Source organism: Odocoileus virginianus, chromosome 15, assembly GCF_023699985.2.
Source record: "Odocoileus virginianus isolate 20LAN1187 ecotype Illinois chromosome 15, Ovbor_1.2, whole genome shotgun sequence".
In the NCBI taxonomy this organism is placed as follows: Eukaryota; Metazoa; Chordata; class Mammalia; order Artiodactyla; family Cervidae; genus Odocoileus; species Odocoileus virginianus.
The window spans coordinates 60,988,535-61,009,978 of record NC_069688.1 but is presented as its reverse complement, the minus strand read 5'-3'; the positions used below and the strand labels follow the sequence as shown (position 1 = coordinate 61,009,978).

At 42.9% G+C, this 21,444-nt stretch overlaps 1 protein-coding gene across 4 annotated transcripts in view; it reads left to right on the top strand.

Moving 5' to 3' along the window:
• The first annotated feature begins 2,692 nt into the window (after positions 1-2,692).
• The window catches only part of WWP1 (WW domain containing E3 ubiquitin protein ligase 1), a 136,871-nt gene continuing 118,119 nt past the window's right edge, over positions 2,693-21,444 (top strand). For 3 of the 4 annotated variants that reach the window (XM_070477429.1, XM_070477430.1, XM_070477428.1), the window contains exon 1: positions 2,693-2,884. The gene's annotated coding sequence lies outside the window, so the exon portion shown is untranslated. The remainder of the gene's footprint in view (positions 2,885-21,444) is intronic. The other variant, XM_070477431.1, reaches the window with a different exon arrangement.

Here is a 21,444-nt window from a genome sequence, read left to right as displayed (position 1 = left end):
TCGGCTGCAGAAGGGACAGGCTACCCACTCCAGTATTCTTGGGCTTCCCTGGTGGCTCACCTGGTAAAGAATTCACCTACGATGGGGGAGAACTGTGTTTGATCCCTCGGTGGGGGAAGATCCCCTGGAGAGGGGAAAGGCCATCCACACGAGTATTCTGGCCTAGGGAACTCCATGGACTGTATAGTCCATGGGGTCGCAAAGAGTCAGACACGACTAAGACTTTCACTATAATGTTTTACTTTCTTTTAAAATCAGAAAGAAAATATGAATGCTTCGGCCGAAGAAATGTTTTAATGTATATTACCAGTACACTGTCTTTGTTTCAGTGCAGTTATAAACATAATTTTAAATACACTTTATGGAGGAAGAGGCCCAAGTAAAAGCATCTAGAATCCATGAAAATCGGAATGTGATGCTGGGTGGCAGAGCTGTGTTTTTGATTCCAGGCAATGTGACACCTATGCTGATGTCCTTCCTGAAAGGTAACTTGCCAATATGTTTCAAGAGGGCTAAAATTGTTCACATCTTCAATTACTTTTAAGCATATAAATTATGGCAGTAAGGAAGGACATGGGCAGTGATTTGTGAAAAGGTACTTGTAATAGTGCTCATTTGAACACCAAAGAAACATTTAATAATGAAAGACTGGTCCAATGTTGGCTATCAACTTAGGGGACTAGGTAGGTACTAGGAACTTCTGAATGGAGCTCAACAGAGGTGAAAACGGAGGACTCTGGAGAGCTGTAAGGAGAGCAAGAAGTGGAAGGAGGCCTCTGTGTTCAGCAGATGGAGCACAGACCTCTGCCTGGGATGTGTGGGTTTATGTCTGAGTGCACTTGCCAGCATGTTCTTGAGTTTGTTTTTAAAGGAGTTGGACAAGCACAAAGGCGAGGGAAAGGTTAGAGGAAACAGTACTTTTCAAAGAAGAGATGAGTGAGCACAGTCAGGAACTTTGAAGACTTTGTCCAAACAGGAGGGAAAAGCCCATGAGCATGAAAGAAACCTTGAAGATAGTGTTAATTTTTGTCTCAAAAGCGCTGATGAGCCAATGAAAGATTTTAAGCAGTGGAGTCATGGGCTCCAAAGTATGTGTTAGAATAATCATTGTGGATACAGCATGCGTCAGATCCAAGTAGGAAGTCAGAGGGTAGGAACTGATGGAGTGGAGAGGAAGACAATGTGCATTTATTCAGTCAAAAGATTTTTTTGCTGAATCCTACAAATATTCATGGAATGCAATGTTCTTGATACACAATTCTTTCAAAGGCTTAGTTATGATGGAAGAAAATAGAGAACCAGAAAGAAGTTTTAAAGTCAAGGGACACTTTCAGACACAAAAGTCTTACCCAGTTATCCTGGAGAGTAGTACCAGAAGGGATAACGTTAAAGATATGCCAAGGAGGGCTTCACAGGTGGGAGCAGGCAGTGGAGAGGTTCACCTGGAAGGGAGCAGAGACACCAGACTGAGACAGAGGAAAAAGAGCAAGCTTGGGTGTGGACGTAGGTAATTTATGGAGCTTGGGTGAGGCAACTGGGCACAAATTATAGAAATCCATGCTGGATGACCTTTATTATCTCTCTGACGTAGAGGATCAGTTAATCTGGTGAGTAAGGTGGTCATTACTGATTTTTACCTGCAGGGTAGCCTGGGTTCTAAAAGCAAGGCACAGAGCCAAGAGCTCTTCTTCAGACTAGTTGACTCATTAGCGAGGATAATAGACGCTTCTTACGAACTGCTGTTTGGATTGATCGCACATACACAAGCTCTCGCTTAGTATTTATCACTGTACTCTTGTGGGGTTCATTTCAGTTCAATCGCTCAGTCTTGTCCCGAGTCTTTGCGACCCCATGGACTACAGGACGCCAGCCCTCCCTGTTCATCACCAACTTCCAGAGCTTGCTCAAACTCATGTGCATCCAGTCGGTGATGCCATCCAACCATCTCATCCTCTGTTGTCCCCTTCTCCCCCCGGCTTCAGTCTTTCCCAACATCACGGTCTTTTCCAGTGAGTCAGTTCTCATCAGGTGGCCAAAGCGTTGGCGCTTGTGGGGTTAGGGGAGTGAATGTTTAGGTTAGTAGCAAAAGTGGACTAGAAGTCTTCTGGTACGACCATGTGCTAAATGCAATTATTTACTCTTCCAATGGTTCTGGGTCAAACATTCAGCGAGGCCACGGAGTACTAACAGCTTCCTTTTGCGTAAAGCGATCAAAGGAAGAACTCCAGGGCCCCGTGAGCCTTACTGGAAGTTCCGCACCGGAGCGGCCACGAACCAGAAAGCCCAGCCGCAGCACCCAGCTCCGGCTTCCAGAAACCTCTTCCCAAATCTCGGCGGCGGCCCCGCCCCTTGCAAGGCTCAGGCCCCGCCCCCTACCTCCCATTGGCTGGCCTTCCCCCTTCCTCGCCCGCCTCGAAGACCCGGAGGGCGGAGTTCTCCACAGGCGGCCGCGGTGGGGGCGGGGCGGGGCGTGGGGGGGGGGGGCGCTCCCTCGCTGCGCATGCTCGCGGTGAGCCGGATTCCGGGTCCGGACTTGGAAGCGCCGGGGCCCGGGCCGGCGCGGGGAGTGGGGGTGGGGGGGCGCGCGCGCGCCTGGGGAGCGGCGCCGGCTGCGCGGGCACGCGGCGCGCTCCCGGGGAGGGGAGGCGTGGGGCCGGCCGGGGGCGGCGCGAGGCCGGGGCGGGGTGGGGGGAGGGGCGGGTGTCGGCGAGCGCGGCGAGCGGGTTCCTAGTGGCTGCGGGCGGCCTGGGCTGCCGGGGCCGCCGCCTTGGTAGCTGCCGCCGCCGCCGCGCCTGCTAAGAGATGGCGGTCTTGGGCGCGGAAGGCTGAGGGCGCCCGCCTGTGGAGGAGGCGCCGCCGCCGGGAGCCGACGGCTTCGCGCCGGGTGAGGACGCCGCGGCGCGCGGGGGCGCGGGGGCGCGGGCGGGGACCCCCTCAGGCGGCGCCCGGGGCCCGCGCGGCCCGCCCCGGGGCGGGACCCCCCTCGAGGGCCGTCGGGGCCCGGCCGCAGCCCGGCAGCCGGCAGTGCTCTGAGGTGGCTTCTAGGGTCCGGGCCCGAGCTGAGGAGACGGGCGCCCGGCGCTTCCGTGACTCGGCAGCCGCGGTCCTCGGGCTTCCTTCGCCCGCTCCCTGCCTTTTCCTCGCCTCCCCTCAGAGCCCTCGTCCGGGGGCTCGCTGCCCCGGCTTCCACCTCAGTTCCGCCGTCCCGAGGCGAGGGTCCCCGACTCAGAACGCCTTTTTTTTTTTTTTCCTGACATGTTATCGCCACTGGTTCTTCCCCGACTCTGCGGCTCACGCGCCACCCCCCCCCCCCCCGACACAACCCCCACCTCCACCTTTGTGACCTGCTGGGTCCCAGTGACCTTGCAGTTTTTACTCGTCCTTATCTTATTGTGACTCGGACCTTTCTCCTTTTCGTCTCTTTAGACATTTAAAAAATTTTTGTCATCAGCCCATTGCTTTTTGCAGCCTTTAAACCATCCGTCTTGTGCACAACAAGCCTTTTCTTTGCTCCATAGGTTTCGGAGTTGAGCTTCCTTTGCTTCACCGTGATTCTATGAAACCTTCATCACCAAAGAAGAAAAGTATTTGTTACGTTTGCAATTTTGCTCTTTCAGGATAAAAATTTTTGCCAGGGGCTTTCATGTGGCTTTCTTTTCCTGTTTGATTGGTTTTTATCTCTTTGTGTAGCTAGTGTGCAAAAGATGTGAGTTTCTGCTTTAAAATGTTATTGGTAATACTAGTGTAAAAGGATACAGTCCAAAGTTATCTTCCTTCTCTTTGGATTTTTGTTTTTGCCTGAAATACCTAGTGTACAGTTGTATGTAAAGGGTTCATGCTTATGTATAAATCCACTTTACCTGTCTCATTAAGTCTGTATGTATTATGCAAGCGAAATGGACCTTTTAAAGAAGAAAGGCATTCTTTTATTTATGTGACTTGTTTTTAGTCATAAAGTAGATAGTTATCTGTGGCTGAATTTATCATTTTTCATAAATAGTTAATATTTTTTAAACTGAAAACTTAGTGTTGGGAGCTCTTCAAATTGAGAAGTGTAAAGTGGGAAAACTGTTCTTTCTCAGGTAGCTTATTAACATTTTCAAATGGGTCTTCCCTTATAATGCAAAACTATTTATATGACCTACAACATAGGGCTTTGAAAGGCAATAAGGAAAGGTTATGTATTTGGCAGCCGGAATGTCATGTAAGGTCTCTGCCTTCAAGAGATAATAATCTGCCTATCCTGTGAAGGCTGAAATTTCTTCTACTTCCTTACCGATTATTAAGCATCTACTGCATGACTGCAATGTATTTGGGGGAATATAAAGATGAGGGTGTTAACAGTTTCTGCCTTCACAGACTAGTTAGGCAGGTAGGAAGTTCTGTACACAGATGCCTAATTTGTCTTTTAATACATAATATTAAAAGAATCTGAATCATACTGAATTCAGATTCAGAGGGGTGAGAGCTCACATCTTATTTGGCAAGGTAGAATTAGGGGGGTTATTCCATAGAGCTTCTGGTGTTTGAAATCTTTGGTTTGAAGAATGACTATAGACTTTTGATAGGCTGGGAATGGTAATCCAGGCAGAGAGAAGGGATTAAGACCTCAGAGTTCATACATTTGGGGAAGAGGCAAGTATGTTTAGATGAAATATAACTTATTAGTACCAATATAAGGGGCCTCCCAAGAGGCACTAGTAGTAAAGAACCCACCTGTCAGTGCAGGAATTGTAAGAGATGTGGGTTCAGTCTCTGGGTCAGGAGGATCTCCTGGAGGAGGGCATGGCAACCCATTCCAGTATTCTTGCTTGGAGATTCCCATGGACCCAGGAGCCTGGTGGTGTATAATCTGTAGGGTTGCAGAAAGTCAGACACAATTGAAGCAACTTAATACGATGCAGCATAATGGGTGGTAAAGCTTCCAGGTAAAAATTTCAACCAGCTTATGGACTGCTTTTAAAGCTGGGCATGTAACCTTGGGTTTAGTAGGCGATGGGGGTTTTACAGATGATTTTTGAGTTGGGAAGGAAACGATTAAAGCTTTGTTTTCAGAGGATTAATCTGACAGCAGCTTGTCGTGTGAATTGAAGTAGAACTTGGAGGTACAACAGACGTCATTGCTGTGGTCAAAGGTGTCAGGGTCTCAACTCTGCTGGCAGTTGTAGGGATGGAGGAAGGAAGTAGAATAGACAGAATTTGATGAGAGAGAAAAAGAAGAAAGTAAAGTAACTGAGGTTCTGGTCCAGGCTGCTTGAGAGAATAGTGGTACATTTTGAGCAACATCCACAGAAGCTTTATTTTCAGCCTACTTTACAGCGGTAGTTCTCAACCTTTCAGGGATTAGTAACGCTTGCCGAAACTAAAGAAAGCTGTTGGCCTGGAAAATTTCCATATATTCTTGTGCTTTGTGGATAATTTTCAAGGAATCTGGACCACCTAAATCTCATTCCTGGAACCTGTGGGCCAGTGGGTTGGGAGCTGTGCTTTGAGTTACTGGGGATCTTTTAAAACAATAGAACCTTCAAATGTTTCATTTTAGCAGTGAGAACCTCTGCTGTAGAGACATATTGTATGTACATCTAGTGACACTATCTCCCTTAGACTTGTGGTTTTTTGCTTACCGAGAATTTTGACTAACTTATTTACTATTCAATTACAGAACCGACAAATCCAACAAGTTAAATGATTTGTCCCAAGTTTTTCAGTTAGCAAATGGGTAAAGTAGAATCAGGAGTTGATGGACAGTGATGGTTTTCCTGTCTGGAGATGTGTACAGCTGATTTACCATCAACTGAATGCAATCACTATCTTTAAGTGACTTCATCAGTAGGGATCCTGGGAGGTTCCTTCCAGTTCTTAACATTTTGTGATTCTTGGGTTTTAGATTTTTATTAGACTGTCTGTACCTTTCCTGTTTTCCATGTACAGGGGAGCTAGTGAGACTGATGGATGAATTGGGTATATATCGATCAGATAGGAATACCAAAACGGTCATGCTGTCCTTGGTTTCCTTTGTATCGGTTTGGGTTGGAGAGGTGGGGCTGGAGGGGAAGTAAGTGAAATAAACTTTAAGAACTTTTATCTTCTATATTCAGGCATTCCTACTTGAGAATAGTTCTTCACTCAAGAACACTTTATTAAATAAAAATTAAAACTACAGAATACTGAAGTGTGGAGACCTAGTCAGTGATTTTTTTTTTCATTGGATTAAGTAGCTAAGTCTGTCTGTTATGGTTAAAGCGTAATTTGATGAGTAAATGGTTGACTTTTCTGCCTCTATAGGATTGTCTTCCTGGTAGAGAACCAGAATAAGTTATTACACAGTATCCTTTATAGCTCTGGAAACTTTGATTCCATAATTATTAGGAAGGCTGGGATCTTTTTTACTCTTTCTATAAAAATATGATGTAATAATAACAAGCACTGAAAGCCAATAAATTAGCCTTAGTGGTGGTTATTGAAGTAACTAGCTAGTAATCCATGGAGAAGGGCATGGCAACCCACTCCAGTATTCTTGCCTGGAGAATCCCACGGACAGAGAAGTCTGACAGGCTACAGTCCGTGGGGTTGCAAGGAGTCGCACACGACTGCAGCGACTTAGCACGCATGCACACACGCAGCTAGTAATACACAGTGGAGGAAGAATGTCTGATATAAAGCACAGAGGTGGTTTTTTTAATCTCCTTGCTGCTGGTGCTAAGAAGAATATCATATTTTATATATTACAGTATTTTACACTTTTCCATCATGGGTTATATACATCATCATTTTATTCTCATGACAACTGAACAGTAGGTGTGTCAGGAATAATTGCCTTTTAGATGAAGCTAGTGAAGCTCAAAGAAGTAAAAAAACGTGTAGTTTCCAGGGTATATGGCTAGCAAGCTAGCAGGTGGCTAAAATTAGAACTAGAGCTAAAACCCATCTTTTTGTTCCTGAGTCAGTATTCTTTTCCCATCAACTGTTCATCTAAAATGGAAATTTAACTGAAGATTTTATGTGAGGAGTTTGAATTTACCTGTTTGGAACCTGTAGAAAACTTTTTTACTGAAAAAAAGAAAAAAATAACTTTTTTTTTAAACTGTGTAGATCTGAGCTTGTCTGTTTCCTCCTTTCTGTTAAAATGGTACCTTCATTGTAGTTGCTATTGGTATGTAAATTTGAAAATTTTAAGTATTTATCACAAGTAGTTACCCTTCTATCAAGGAAAAATCAAAAGGTGATTTCTTGTCTGACAAAGTACATTGGTGAAATGTAGGTATTAATTTCCTTTTGAAAATCTGTTGGTTTTAATTCACCTGTTTTTACAGAAGAAGTTTGTTCTTTTATAAACTTTTTAAATGAAGCTTTATCTATGAAGATTTGTATTTTAGGAGGATATAAATCAGGATCTGATTTTCAGAAGTGTGTATCATGATACATCACAGTTTTTGCCAGTACATAAGAAGCTTTGTCATTTAAAAAGAAGTTTACCTTAAAAATTCTTAGGATACATTTCAAATTCATATGTTTAAATGACTTTTGGGGCAAATATTTTGTAAAGCCATTTGTCAGGTAATTCCTAAGGTCTGTTATGACCAACCTAGATAGCATATTAAAAATCAGAGACATTACTTTGCCAGCAAAGGTCTGTCTAGTCAAGGCTATGGTTTTTCCAGTAGTCATGTATGGATGTGACAGTTGGACTGTAAAGAAAGCTGAGTGCAGAAGAATTGATGCTTTTGAACTGTGGTGTTGGAGAAGACTCTTGAGAGTCCCTTGGACTGCAAGGAGATCCCACCAATCCATCCTAAAGGAGATCGATCAGTCCTGGGTGTTCATTGGAAGGACTGATGCTGAAGCTGAAACTCCAGTACTTTGGCTACCTGATGTGAAGAGCTGACTCACTTGAAGAGACCCTGATGCTGGGAAAGATTGAGGGCAGGAGGAGAAGGGGATGACAGAGGATGAGATGGTTGGATGGCATCACCGACTCAATGGACATGGGTTTGGGTAAGCTCTGGGAGTTGATGGACAGGGAGGCCTGGCCTGCTGCCGTTCATGGGGTTGTAAAGAGTCAGACACGACTGAGCGACTGAACTGAACTAAGAAAGACACACATCTGCCTTGACTCTCCCGGAGCCTGTCGTTTGCTCACAGCACTCCACAGTGTCCCTGCTGCCTGGCTGGCCATGGGCTCAGGGCTGGGCGTGCAGGGCCGTGGGAACTGCCCAGGAGCCTGCGCTCTGGAGACAGGGAGCCGAGGGTAGGCCCTGACCGCAGGAAGGGCATGGACTTCATCTTCTGGAATTGTGTGAATAGTTCAGATTGTGATAATTTACCTTTGTCATTTTTTCTGGGTTTTGAACTTATGAGGCAGAAAGACAAGGGGAACAGGAGTGCTGTTTCGTTACTTGTTACTGTGTAACAAACGTGAAACTAAATGACTAAACAACCAGGTTTTTTTGGTGGGGGGTGTGGTTTTGGGGTTTTTCGTTTTCCTTGTTCTTTCTTTCTTGTTTTTGGTTCACAGGCTTGCGCTCCGGGCTGGGCCACTTGAGCAGTTGTGCTGGTTTTGCCGGTGGTAGCTTTCATGGCTAGCATTCAGTTAGGTGCTGCTCTTCTCTCTGTCTCTCCCCCTTCCTCCTTCTCATTTACCACACAGTCTTGTCTCAGGGCCGCTTTTCTCCACGTGGCCTTTTCAGGATTGCGGGCCTCACATATGTGTGGCTAAGGGCTTCCAGGAGTGCAAAAGCAGAAGCCACCAGACCTTCTTAAGGCATAGACTTGGAACCAGCCTAGTCTTATTTCTGTCATATTCTGTTGGTTAAAGCAGGTTACAGGTCCAGATTCAAGGGAAAGGGACTAGACAAGTACGTGAATCCCAGGAACGGGGCTTCTGGAAAACTGTTTTGGAAGCTGAGACTTGAGCTGCCTGGTACTTTTAGTTCCTGGAGTCTGGGCCTCTCAGATGGAAAGTTGAGTCTCAAGTGCAAATGATAGTGTGTTTGGCTTGTTACACAGATGGGAATAGCCAGTCCTCCTGGGGTAGAAAAGAAGGTTTGGGGTCTCTGGGGTTTAACCCAGTGTGCCACCATAATGGGCAAGATCGACTTGCTGTACTTCAGGGTAAGAAAGTTCTAGATCGAGATCTCAGGCCCCTCTGAAGCAGTGATTTACCCAATTTAACCATTTGGATCAGACAAATCCCAGTCAGTACCCTGTGCATTAAATAGGCAGAGATCGATTGGCCCTTGTGATTCGATGCCAGACCTGGGTTAGCAGAGCTCCTGGCCTTGACTAGCCTTGAGCAAACTGGTGCCTCACAAATATTATTCTCTGTTTGCAGTGTTAGGGAAAGTTTAGGATAAGCCGCCCTTTCTTGGAGAGAGTGTTATAATGGAGAGAATGTTCTTTCCTTGTGGAGACTGGAATGGAAGTCCTGTCTCCTTAGCAATATGTAAGGAACGGTAAGGAAGTGCTTCTCCTTCCCTGGAACAGGTAGGTTCATTGATTGCTGCCTAGAGTGTTCTCATCTTATCTGTATCTCACTGTCACTATCTCAGTAGTATCTACTTTTTCTTTTAGTTCGAGTTATATGCTAAGTAATATTATGGCTAACTATGGAATGAAGAAAATAAATGTATGTTTTGTTGTTATTACATTATAGCTTCTGCATAGAATAATGAACCAATATATTTCATTTGAAGAATTTAGGTGTAGATTTGGAGCATTTTTTAATTTTGAGTAGATTTCTGCCTTCTGGTGCAAATCTCTTTGCAAATTTCTGAGTATAGTAGGATGTTGGCTGTTGTGGGCAGAACTTGGTAATTGAGTGTTCATACTGAGAAACACTGTTTATATAAATAGGAGCGGCTGGGGCACAGAGAAAGGTGTAGATTGAATTACCTTAAGGTGTTTCTTTATGGCCCTCCTCCCTGACCTAAATTACATGAGTGGTTTAAAAATGTGCTAGCATTAACAGAATTGCCGGTGTGATAGCTTTTTCTTTAACTAAGGAAAACAAGTTCTTTGATAGCTGTTTAGTATACGCGTGATTAGGACCCCACAGTCCTAATCTGACGCAAACTGACTCGCGTCGTGACTTGAAGTCGGATACTCCTGTTGCACCTTAGCTCCAGCCTGCCACGGTGAACCACGCTTTGTGTTTAGTTTGTGTGGGGAGGAGAATTAGTCAAATGAGCTTGCTCTGTGTAAGTTAGGGCATACTTACTTTACCTTAGAAGTAAATAAATGAGATCTTTCTGTTCTTAAATTCAGTTTAAGAATTAAAGGCATTCCTGCGCGGCGTGGGTCAAGAGCTGTAGCTTTAGAGTCAGGCACACCTGAGTTTTGTCAGTGATGGTTAACAGCAGTGTTACCTCAGTTTCTTCTGTAAAAGGAAGAAAATATCTTCTGGGTTTTTGTAAGGAGTCATTGAAATATTATTTGTGAAGCAGAAAGAAAATGTGGTCCGTTGGACATTTGCAGCCCTTGAATCATTTTTACTGCCCTCAATTCATTATTAACAAGTTGAAAATTTTCTGTGAGCCACTCATTTCTCAAGGACAGATGTAGTTTAGTTTGGCATAGGCAGAGCTGCATGTCAAATTTCACCTCTTAGCTTAAAAAAATAAGTTGCCTAGAGGTTAAGAGTTGATCTGAGAAAGATACTGACTCTGCATGGCTGCAGTATATCAACTGGTGATGGTTTGGCTGTACAGTCTGGGAACAAGAAACTGTTAACACTGTCATTGGATGAAATACAGGGTGGGTCATAAGTTATCGAGGTGCAGTCCCTGTATCATGGTCATCTGGGTTACCAACATATTGGTTAAATGTAGGTTCTGTACTCTTCAACATCTGTGGTATGGTCCTAGTGGAGCTCATGAATCTTCATTTTTAGTAAATACCTCAGATGATTTTGTACACGTTAGTTTGAGAGCTGTTGGTATAAACTGAATGGATAGTTTGGGGTTTTGATGTTCTTTGAGACCATTTTTTAACCTATAGGGTTCAATAAATTATTGTTCAGTCGCCCAGTCATGTCCGACTCTTTGCAGCCCCATGGACTGCAACATACCAGGCTTCCCTGTCCTTAACCATCTCCCAGAGTCTGCCCAAACTAATGTCCACCGAGTTGGTGATGCTATCCAGCCATCTCTTTCTCTGTCTTCCCCTTCTCCTCCCGCTTTCAGTCTTTGCCAGCAAATATCGGTCTTTTCCATTGATTTGGCTCTTTGCATCAGGTGGTCAACGTATTGGAGCTTCAGCATCAGTCCTTCCAGTGAATGTTCGGGGTTGATTTCCTTTAGGATTGACTGGCTTGATCTCCTTGCAGTCCAAGGGACTCTCAAGAGTCTTCTCCAGCACCACAGTTTGAAGTCATCAGTTCTTAGGTGCTCAGCCTTTTTTATTGTCCAGCTCTCACATCCGTACATGACTACTGGAAAGACCATAGCTTTGACCAAAGGACCTTTGTTGGCAAAGCAGTGTCTCTTTTTTAATATGCTGTCTAGGTTTGTCATAGCTTTCCTTCCAAGGGGCAAACATCTTTTAATCTCATGGCTGCAGTCACTGTCCACATTGAATTTGGAGCCCAAGAAATTACATGTGTATAATGTAAATACAAAGAGAACTTAACATCTAAACCTTTCAGATAATTGTCCGGCTTCCCAGGTAGGTCAGTGGGTGAAGAATCCACTTGTAATGCAGGAGATGAGGGTTTAATCCCTAGTCTGGGAAGATCCCCTGGAGGAGGAAATGGCAACCCACTCCAGTATTTTTTTGTCTGGAAAATCCCATGGAGAGAGGAGCCTGGTGGGCTACAGTCTGTAGGGTTGCAAAGAGTTGGACACAACTGAAAGACTGAGTAAGAGCCAGAAAATTGCCAAGGACTTGGTCCAAGCGACCTATAGAAACCCAATACATAGTGATTATAGTGAGAAGTAGGCCAGAGAAGTAACCCTGAAAGAGGCACCCATCATGATTCCTTGTTTAAAAAATTTCCCTATATTTCTACAAAATATGTTTTTATGAATGAAAGTATTCCTTTTTTAAAAACTGCCTCAGCTGAAACAAGTTAGGTACTGTGATTATTTATCCAGTAATCTTACTGTTTTTCACTTAGTTAAGATAAACTAAGCTACTCAGAAATGGAGATTTTGAATGAAGTGTGTTTAACTTGGAATTTGGTCTTTTGGGTAGAAAGTAGATTGAATGGGAGCCGTAATATGTCTCTGTGGAGAAAAGCCATTGCTTCTAATAAGGATATTGATTTGAGAAGAAAGTCCTGAGAGAAAGTTTAAATTTTAAATTGATCAAAAGGAAAAAAAAACCCAAAGCTTTGAAGCTTATTTTCCCTGACCTGTGTTCAGCGCGGTGGTCCTGATGACGTGCGTCTGTGGCTGTGACCCCCCTCAGGCCTGTGGTCCTGTCCCGCGTTGGAACAGCAGGTCTTTACATTGGGGCTGTTCCCGGAAAAACTTAAGCTACATATCAACCTTATTTTTATCGTCTTAGTACATTTTGTGGTTAAAAAACATGCTAAACCCATGATTCTTTCTAAATTTGAGTGGAAAGGATCAGTTGGCATTTGTTTAAGGAGCCTATTGTTTTTGTTTGTTTCCACTGACTGACCAGTTCTTTGGGAAGCAAAGTGGCAATAAACTCATCTCTTTTTGTCCTTCGAGCTATGAAATGTGTTGGTGTTTAGATGTGGCTACCCAGAAAGGAAAGTGTACATCGTACTCAGGAATTTCATTGTGCTACATTAAAAATTTTTGATAATTATAATTTGTTTTAAAAACTTTCATTGTAATTTAATTTTCCTGTGAAGTTTTAGCTAAACTGTTTAAGAGCTTAGGCCTTCAAGTTAGACAAACCTACACTGCATTCTGGCACTTACTTATTGGTTTGGCTTCCTAGGTAGCTCAGCTGGCAAAGAGTTGACCTGCAGTGCGGGAGATCCGGATTCGATACCTGGGTCAGGAAGATCCCCTGGAGAAGGGATAGGCTCCCCACTCCAGTATTCTTGCCTGGAAAATCCCCATGGACGGAGGAGTCTGGCGAGCTGCATATAGTCCATGGTTGCAGAGTCAGTCAGGTCTGAGAGACTAAACACACACAGCACAGTGATCTTGGTAGAGAGCCTTAGATTAAGCCCCAGTTTTAGCATATGTAAACTGGGTACTCACATGTAAAATGATAGTAGTAATAATAATACCTATTTGTAGATTTATTGCATGACTTAAACCTGACACTTAGTACTGAGTAAATATTCACTAGGATGGGTTTATAATACCTTGTTATTTGGTGTCAAATGTGTTGTAGAAATAATTTTTTTTTTTAATTTTAGAAATGTGTAATTACTCCATATTCTCTGTTATATAAAACCCCAATAAAGTCTTAGGGCAGCACTCTATACTTTCCTTGGCAAATGTCTAGTTGTGGGTAAATAAGGACAGTAGATAGTCACACATTTGGTCAAATTTTGCTGCCGGATGAGTTCAGGTCAGTTCGGTTTTTGTCACCAAGTAAGTTACGAAGTTAAGTTTGTAAGAATGGGGATATCTGAAAGTTCGTACTTAGCAGCCTGGTTTAAAATTCTTTGTAAAAAGTAAATGAGCACTGTGTTCTGTTACTGGAGTAGTCATAAAGTATCTTGAAGTCCTGTAATTACAACGGAGAGTTTAGCAGTACTATGTACCTCTCGAGTGATTCAGTGTAGTTTGATCTGATCCTGACTACAGGTGTGGGCGGCTTGCTTTGTGTCACTTTGCGGCATGGTCGTGTGATGGACGTGCTCCTCAACCTGCTGTGCTCTGTACTGTTGTGGAAGTATTGATATGGCAGAAAAATAGTGGTGTTTCTCAGAGCAATTGAGAGTATTACGGGAGTGGTGGTGGTGATGGAAGTTAGGTTTAGGAAGTTACCAATTATTCAGCATCTTCTCTACTTCATTCTGTAAACAGTTCCAGTTTCTTAGAGTTAATGTTAACACATTTCCCCTTCACAAAAGTTAAGGTGATATCTTCATTTTACAGGTAAGAAAACCAAGCCTCAGAGAGGGTGGTGAATACAGCCCTGTAGGAGAGTTGAAGTTTGGACTCTGCTGACGTTACCCAACATGCTCTTCTCACACTAGGGGTTGGCACTTTGGAACTGAAGAGGTAGCAGATCTCCACAGCGACCTAAATGCCGGGAACTTAGAAGCCTTAATGTATTTAGAAACAGTCAGGCCATGTCATGGGGTGACTGTCACTTTGGGTTGTGCTGTCCTAGTGGCCAGTGCAGGGCAGAAGAGTGTTGGCCTCAGCAGCAGGCCTGGGTTTGGCCTTGACGTTAGGAACCTTTTTGTGTGTCTGTCAGCGGGCCTCTTAATCACCTCTCAGCCTCAGCTTCCGCTCTGATTGGTGACTCTGTGCTTTTTGCTACTTCAGAGCAAGTACTGTGTATTTGAAAAATACCAAGCCTTTAACATTTTTGAATTTGAAAGGAAGTTTTATAGGCACATATTATTAAAATACTACACTGTGAAACAAATGGCAGATTATTGATGGAAATGTTTGTCATTTTGAAATATGAGATGTTACGTGATGTAATTACATGAAATTTGATCTTTGCAGAATGAGAATGTTAGGTTGGCCTGGATGTTTTTTCCCAGAATACATGGAAATGATTTATTAAACATAGTCCCAGCAATCTATCTTCTTCATTGTTAATGTGTTTATGCTTTTTACACATTCCTTGTTTTAAAGTACCTTTTGAGCTTTCAGGGAAAGCATTTTTAGTGACCTAGCTTAAAAGCCCCACAAAACCACCCTATTATAAAGTTGCTTAAGTGATAAAATAGTGAAAGAATAGGAACATCAGATTGATATAGCAGACTATTCATATTCAGTCTTGGATTTAGCTCAGCATTTCTTTTTTTAATATCCTTTTTGTAACACAAATGTAGTGAAAAGAGCTTTGGCTTTGAGCCCAGGAGATCTGTGTTCAAAATTCTGACGTTCACCAGTTTTGTAACCCTGTGCAATTTACTTAAATTCTTAAAACCTCGTTTTCCTTACCTGCTAGAAGAGATAGTAAAGACTGTGAAGGACGTTAGAGATAGTTTTGGGGGTTTTTTTTTGGCAACATGACGGACAAATAGGAACCTAGTAAATGGTCAGTGTGAGTCTTAACTACTTTGGGAGTCAGAGGCCTGCTGGTTCAGGTTCCAGGTTTAGGATTGGCCGTGTTTCTGTGTCGTTCAGGTGCCCTCGTGCTGCCCGGCTGCCAGTCTCACGGACTGTGCTCTGTCGTCACATCATTCTGCCTAGGGGGGTATTTATGAAGCTTTTTTTTTTTAAGTATTATCTTAAATTGATTCTATAGGTTTAGAACCTAAGTTTTAAGATGCTGTTATTTGATTTTTCTTATAATTGACTATGCACCACAGGAATGGGAAACCTGCCTTCTACTGGTAGTAAGGTGTAGGGAAAATGACCAACTGCAAACATTTTTCTGCTTGAAAAGCTTTGGTTAAAAAAAAAAATTAAAAAAGAAACCTTTGATAATTTGCCATTACAAGCATAATATTGTATAAAATTGAGAAATTGTGCAAATTAGAAACTGTGTCATTTGCATTTTGGTGTAGTTTACCAATGTTGATGGAAATACATTTTAGTATCAAGTCTTTGAAAACAGCAATATGAATTATCTCTCTAAGAATAATTATGAAAAATGAAGTTAGTCAATAAGTAAAAATGTATTTCTTTTCTCATGTTTTGTTTTTAGTATCCTGAAGGAGGGGATGGATCAGGGAGTGAGGGAAAGATTCGTGTGATAGAAGACACAATAATAATGCTGAAGTCCTGTGTTTTTGTTTTTAAGGACTGTAACTGTTGCCTTGAAAATCAAAATAGTTCCTGCTAAATTTGATGAGTATATTTTCTTCCTCTTTAATGTTTCCTAGTAGGTAGAGACATTTTAATATTCTTTACTTGAATTGGAGGAGAACTATTAATTCAGTATTTTGGTAAATTGGTGTAAGATAACTCGATTATATTTTTAAAAGGTGTGCTTCCCTGGTGGCTCAGAATGTGAAGAATCTGCCTGCAGGAGACCCCGCTTCCATCCCTGGCTCGGGAAGACCCCCTGGAGAAAGGAATGGCTACCTACTCCAGTATTCCTGCCTGGAGAATTCCCATGGACAGAGGAACCTGGCAGGCTACAGTCCATGGGGTCACAAAGAGTTGGATGTGACTGAGTGGCTAACACTTTGTTTTAGAGAGCAACATCACCATCTTGTGGCCTTCTAGAAAATTGTTGCCAAAGGTATCCTGTGAAAACTACAAGCATCAATTAAGTTGTTCTCTGATGTTGGCCAAGGACTCAGTCAAATTTGTATTCAGTGCCTCTTACTATATGTAAGTGGGAGATGGGAGTTAGAAAATGAAATGATTTGTACTGCTTTGATTGCAACTTTGTAAAAATAATCAATATTGGAGGAAAATAACAGTATAAAAATGGAAACAGTTGCAAGTTGAGTTGATGTAAAGATTGTGGATGATTGTTACTGTTTTCATGAAATATGCAGTGTTTATAGTCAAGCAGTTTTGAGCTAGAAAAATCCAATGTGTTCAGTCCTCCATTTCTGAATTAGTAAGATTACAAGGCCAGAGAAGTTTTGATGCCCTGTCTCATTCAGTCCTTTAGTGAGACTTTATCTAGAGCAGTGTTTGCTAAGCTGGTGACTCTTAGGAGTATTTTCTACATGAATTTTTATATGTAAAAATAAAGGAGTGTTTTCTACATGAATTTTTATCCTTTTTTCCTTCATTTTGGAAGTAGTTTTAAAAGGAAAAAAATCGATTTGAGAAGTACTGTAGTTCACTTAAGAGAGCATCTGAAAACTAAATAAAGCTATTTGATTTTACTCCTGTGGTTTACTTAGTTGTTTTTTAGGATTCATTTTGTTGACAGTAATTATCCAAATATAATTACCTAAATAGTATTAAACACTCCTGTGTGCCAAGCTTTGAGGGAGGCATGGTGTATAGGCCAGGAGTTCTCTGCACTGTTGGAATTTACAGTCTAGAATGAAGTGAGAAAAATAAAGCTATTTTGATTAACACAAAAGTTTGAAATCAAAGATTCTGGGGGGAAATAGCTATAATTTAGGTTAAAGACTAATATTTACCATGTGTCAGGCACTGCGAAGTGCTTTTGGTATTGTTTTTCCTCAGTGTCATCTATTTATTTTGGAATTTTGCTTTCCTTTTTGCATATGTATACAAATAAGCTTTTGTGGAAGCTCTGAAACATCTCTGTGGACAGTGTTAGATTGGTACAAAAGTAATTGTGGTTTCAGACCGTGAATTTTAAATCATTATACTAGGCTCAGACACATCTTTATGAATCAAAATAGGAACCATTACAATCAGCACATTTTTGCCATTGAGAAGTAAGTGTGTTTATTGCTGTAGCATAAAAATTCGTGCTTCAGGATTATTCGAGAAACTCTTGGAAAGCATTTTCTACTTCCTGCTGGTTGTGGAAGCGTTTTACCTGCCAAAAGTTGTTGAGATGTTTGAAGAAGTGGTAAGTTGGTTGGTGAGAGGTCAGGCGAATATAACAGATGAGTCAAAACTTCGTAGCCCAGTTCGTCAACTTTTGAAGTGTTGGTTGTGCAACGTGCAGTCAGACGTCCTTGTGTAAAAGAATTGGGCCCTTTCTGTTGACCAGTGCTGGCTGCAGGCATTGCAGTTTACAGAGCATCTCGTTGATTTGCTGAGCATGCTTCTCAGAAGGAATGGTTTTGCCGGAGATTCACAAAGCTGTAGTGGATCAGACCGGCAGCAGACCAGTGCCTCCTGACCTTTCCTTGGTGCAGGTTTGGCTTTAGGGAGTGCTTTGGAGCTGCTTCTTGGTCTAACCACTGAGCTGGTCATTGCCAGTTATGGTATAAAATCACTTTTTGTTACATGCGACAATACGATTGAGAAATGGTTTGTTGTTGTGTAGAATAAGAGAAGATGACACTTCAAAAATGATGATGATTTTTTTGATTTTCAGTCAGCTCAGGAGGCACCCACTTATTGAGCTTTTTACCTTTCCAATTTGCTTCAAGTGCCTAATGACCGTAGAATGGTCAGTGTTGAGTTTTTCGGCAGCTTCTCAGGTAGTTGTAAGAAGATCAACTTTCTTCAATCACTGCTCTCGTTTGGTTATCGTCCACTTCCAATGACCAGCCACTATAATCTTCATCTTCAAGGTTCTCGTGTCCTTTGCAAAACTTCTTGAACCACCATTGCACTGTGTGTTTGTTAGCAGTTCCTGGGCCAAATGCGTTCATGTTGCAATTTGTCTTTGCTGTTTTCCGACCCATTTTCAACTTTAATAAAAAAAGATCACTCAAATTTGCTTTTTGTCTAACATCATTTCTATAGTGTGAAATAAATATCAATTAAATGGCAGGTAATAGTCATTAGCAAAAAAACCATAAAGTGAGAAATGAGCATTAAAATGATGTGTAACATAACCACATTTACTGAAGAATGTAATCCATTATCAAATGACAGTGTTCAGCAATGCAAAACTGCAATTATTTTTGCACAAACATAATACAAGTGGTTTGGATCTTACGGGTTTGCTAGGCTCTTGTAGCTTGGTCTTGCTATCTCACCAGCACTTTCAACATTTCTGTTGGGAAAATATGTACTGTATTCTAAGTAGCTGTCTTTCCCCCAGACTTTTAGAATCTGCTTTATGTATAGTTTGGGGATGAGTGTATGACTTCTGAATTATTTTGAATAGTTAGGGAGAGAAAGTACTGAGTTTCATGAGCTCTTCTCTTGTCAATGTATTTTTGGATATTTGAGTATTTAATATGTCAAATGATCATTTTAGGTAACAATTACCCTCTGCTTTTGTATCGAACTTTTTTTATTGAGACTTTACTGTGGGCTGTGGAGGTGCAGTCGTGTGGGTAAGGTGCACATGGACTTGGTGCTCAGAATTAACCGCGCCAAGATGGGGGAGGGTACAGGCGGTCTATGGTCCCGCCTGTATAGGATTTTCTTTAATATTTTAAAAGTTTCAGTTCTATGCTATGTAAGTATACTGTTTAACATAGCCACTCTTAAACCATTTCTACAGGTTAAATATTTTATTCATTGTGAATCTTCATTCAACACATGTTTTTTGAGTGTGTAGTAAGGGCTGAGCAGTGGGCCAGGGGCTGGAATTATAAAGATGAGAATTAATAAAGAAATTTCCAATGTAGTAGGGTAGATGAAAAACATGGTTACAGTGCTATGTTTGCTTGAGCTGAATCTTGTGGGATGATTAGAAATTAAGTAGATGAGCAGTAGGAAAAAACGTGTACGAAGTTACTGGTGCCCAGATGTGTCTGTGAGAAGCACTGGGACCCACTGGCGATGTCACCCTGGTAATTATGACATGCAGCTCGGTTGAGGAAAGCTGGTAGTGGATTAGAAATGTGTCATTAGTGGGCTTTGGATAAAGAGCTTTTCTTTTTTTCTTTTTTTTTTTTTTGGAGAAAACCAGTTATTTTCTCTAGCTGAATTTTAATGAACAGAGGTGGCAGAGATTGTGTACTTAATGCAGCTGAATAACCACAAATATTATAGTTTGTTAGTAGCTAGAATAGACCTGTTTCTCTTCTAGACGCTATGCTCTAAGCAGGTCTGCCATGTCTTTGCTTGTAAATGTGAACTGTGAAGGTGAATTGGAAAGAAAGGAAATCACGCGTCTGTAGGGATGGGCGCTGCTGCCTGCCTTGAGTTCCTTACCTACTGCGTCCCTCGTCCCTCGTAAAACAGGGATTGTTGTCTGTGTTTATCGACCCTTGTATTCCCCAGTGCCTCAGAGTGCCTGCTTCCCGGAGGGAGCTGGCAGTTAATCCCCTCCTTAAACTTTCCAATTTCAGAGATACCTGCATTTTCACGCATTCTTCTCTCTGGTCTCAGTTGTAAGGACTGTGTTTCTGCCTCTGTGTTAAATCTCAGCCAGCGCTTCTCAGAGATCTTGCCTTAGCAATCATTGTCTTTCTGTGGTGTCAGCATCTTCCTGCCTGAAGGCACATTCAGGTCTCTTCTGGCTTCAAAAACAAAGCTGTGTACCCCTCCCTTTAATACTGCATCTCTTTTCCTTTATTATCACACATCTGAGGAGGTTTCTGGCTGTTCATTTGCTTCTGAAGCCTTTGGCCTCTGGGCCTCCCACTCTGTTAAAACTGCTCTTGCTGAGGGCCTGGTGGCATCCCTGTAGTCTAGTAACCTGCTTTCTCTTTTACGGATCTTCTTGGAGTACTTGCTGGGCTGAGCCACTTTTCTTCTCCTTCAAATTCTTAAACTTTTGGTTTTTTCCAGTCCTGTGCACAGTCTCCATCTACCATCCAGCCTTTCAATATTGCTGTTTCCTGGGCTCTATCTGTACTGCTAATTGCATGCCGGTGGCCTTTCCTGAGTGAAAGACCACCTGTCATCGCAGGTGGCTTCAGGTGGTTCCTGAGCTCCTGCTTATGGGATGTCATGCATACCTTTACCTCCAGCATCTATTTTCTGAACCCTGTCTCAATTGGTCAGTAATAATTTTGGGGGGCCTTCCCTCAGCCAGGCTTTAGCCTGGGTTCTGGGAGTGAATAAGATAGAATTTCTGCCCTTGGAGGTAGACACGAGGTTGGAGGTAGAAGTAAGAGGATTAAATAACTGAACATAAATGATTGGGAATTACTAGGAAAGATGAAATAGGATGAGGTGATAGAGGTGAAGGAGTGGGCTCTGTTTGTGCCTGGGCTAAGTGGAGATTCTTTTCGAATGGACTGTGTTTGAGTGGAGCCCTGAGGCTGAGGGGGTAGCCGAGAGACTGTCAGAGGGAGCAGGGAAAACAGAGAGGGAGGAGAGAGGTAGGAGCTGTAGGGGCAGCAGGTCACATGGAGCTCGGTTTGAGTTTGGCCTTACTGGAGTTAGAATGAGAGGCCTTTGGAGGGTGAAGGAGCGTTTGCGATGATCCTGCTTTGGAAAGCTCGCTCTGACCACTGGGTCGGGGATGGATGTGAGGGGCCTGCAAGCATGTGACGGGAGAGGGGTCGAGAGAGGGGCAGGGAGAGCGCACGCTGCAGTCTAGGTGAGAAACCATGAAGCTCGGAGGAGAAGGCGGGACTGGAGATGGTGAGAAGTAGTCTCTTTCTTTATCCCTGCGTCTGATTAGTCCACCAGTGATTACAGATGCCGGCCTTGCTGTCTGCTGCTTCCTCTGTTTTTAGTCCCTTTCCAGCCGAGCCCACTGTCAGGCTCCCCCCGCAGCACTGTTAGAGCAGCTCTCGCAGAGAGGGAGTCCGCCCTGCTGACGATGCACTGCGCTCTGTGGCCTCCTCGGTACTCTTCAGGGGCGGCAGCTCGCTTCCCTAAGGCTTCGCCTCCTGAAACTCTCTCCACGGACTTGCCTGAGCAG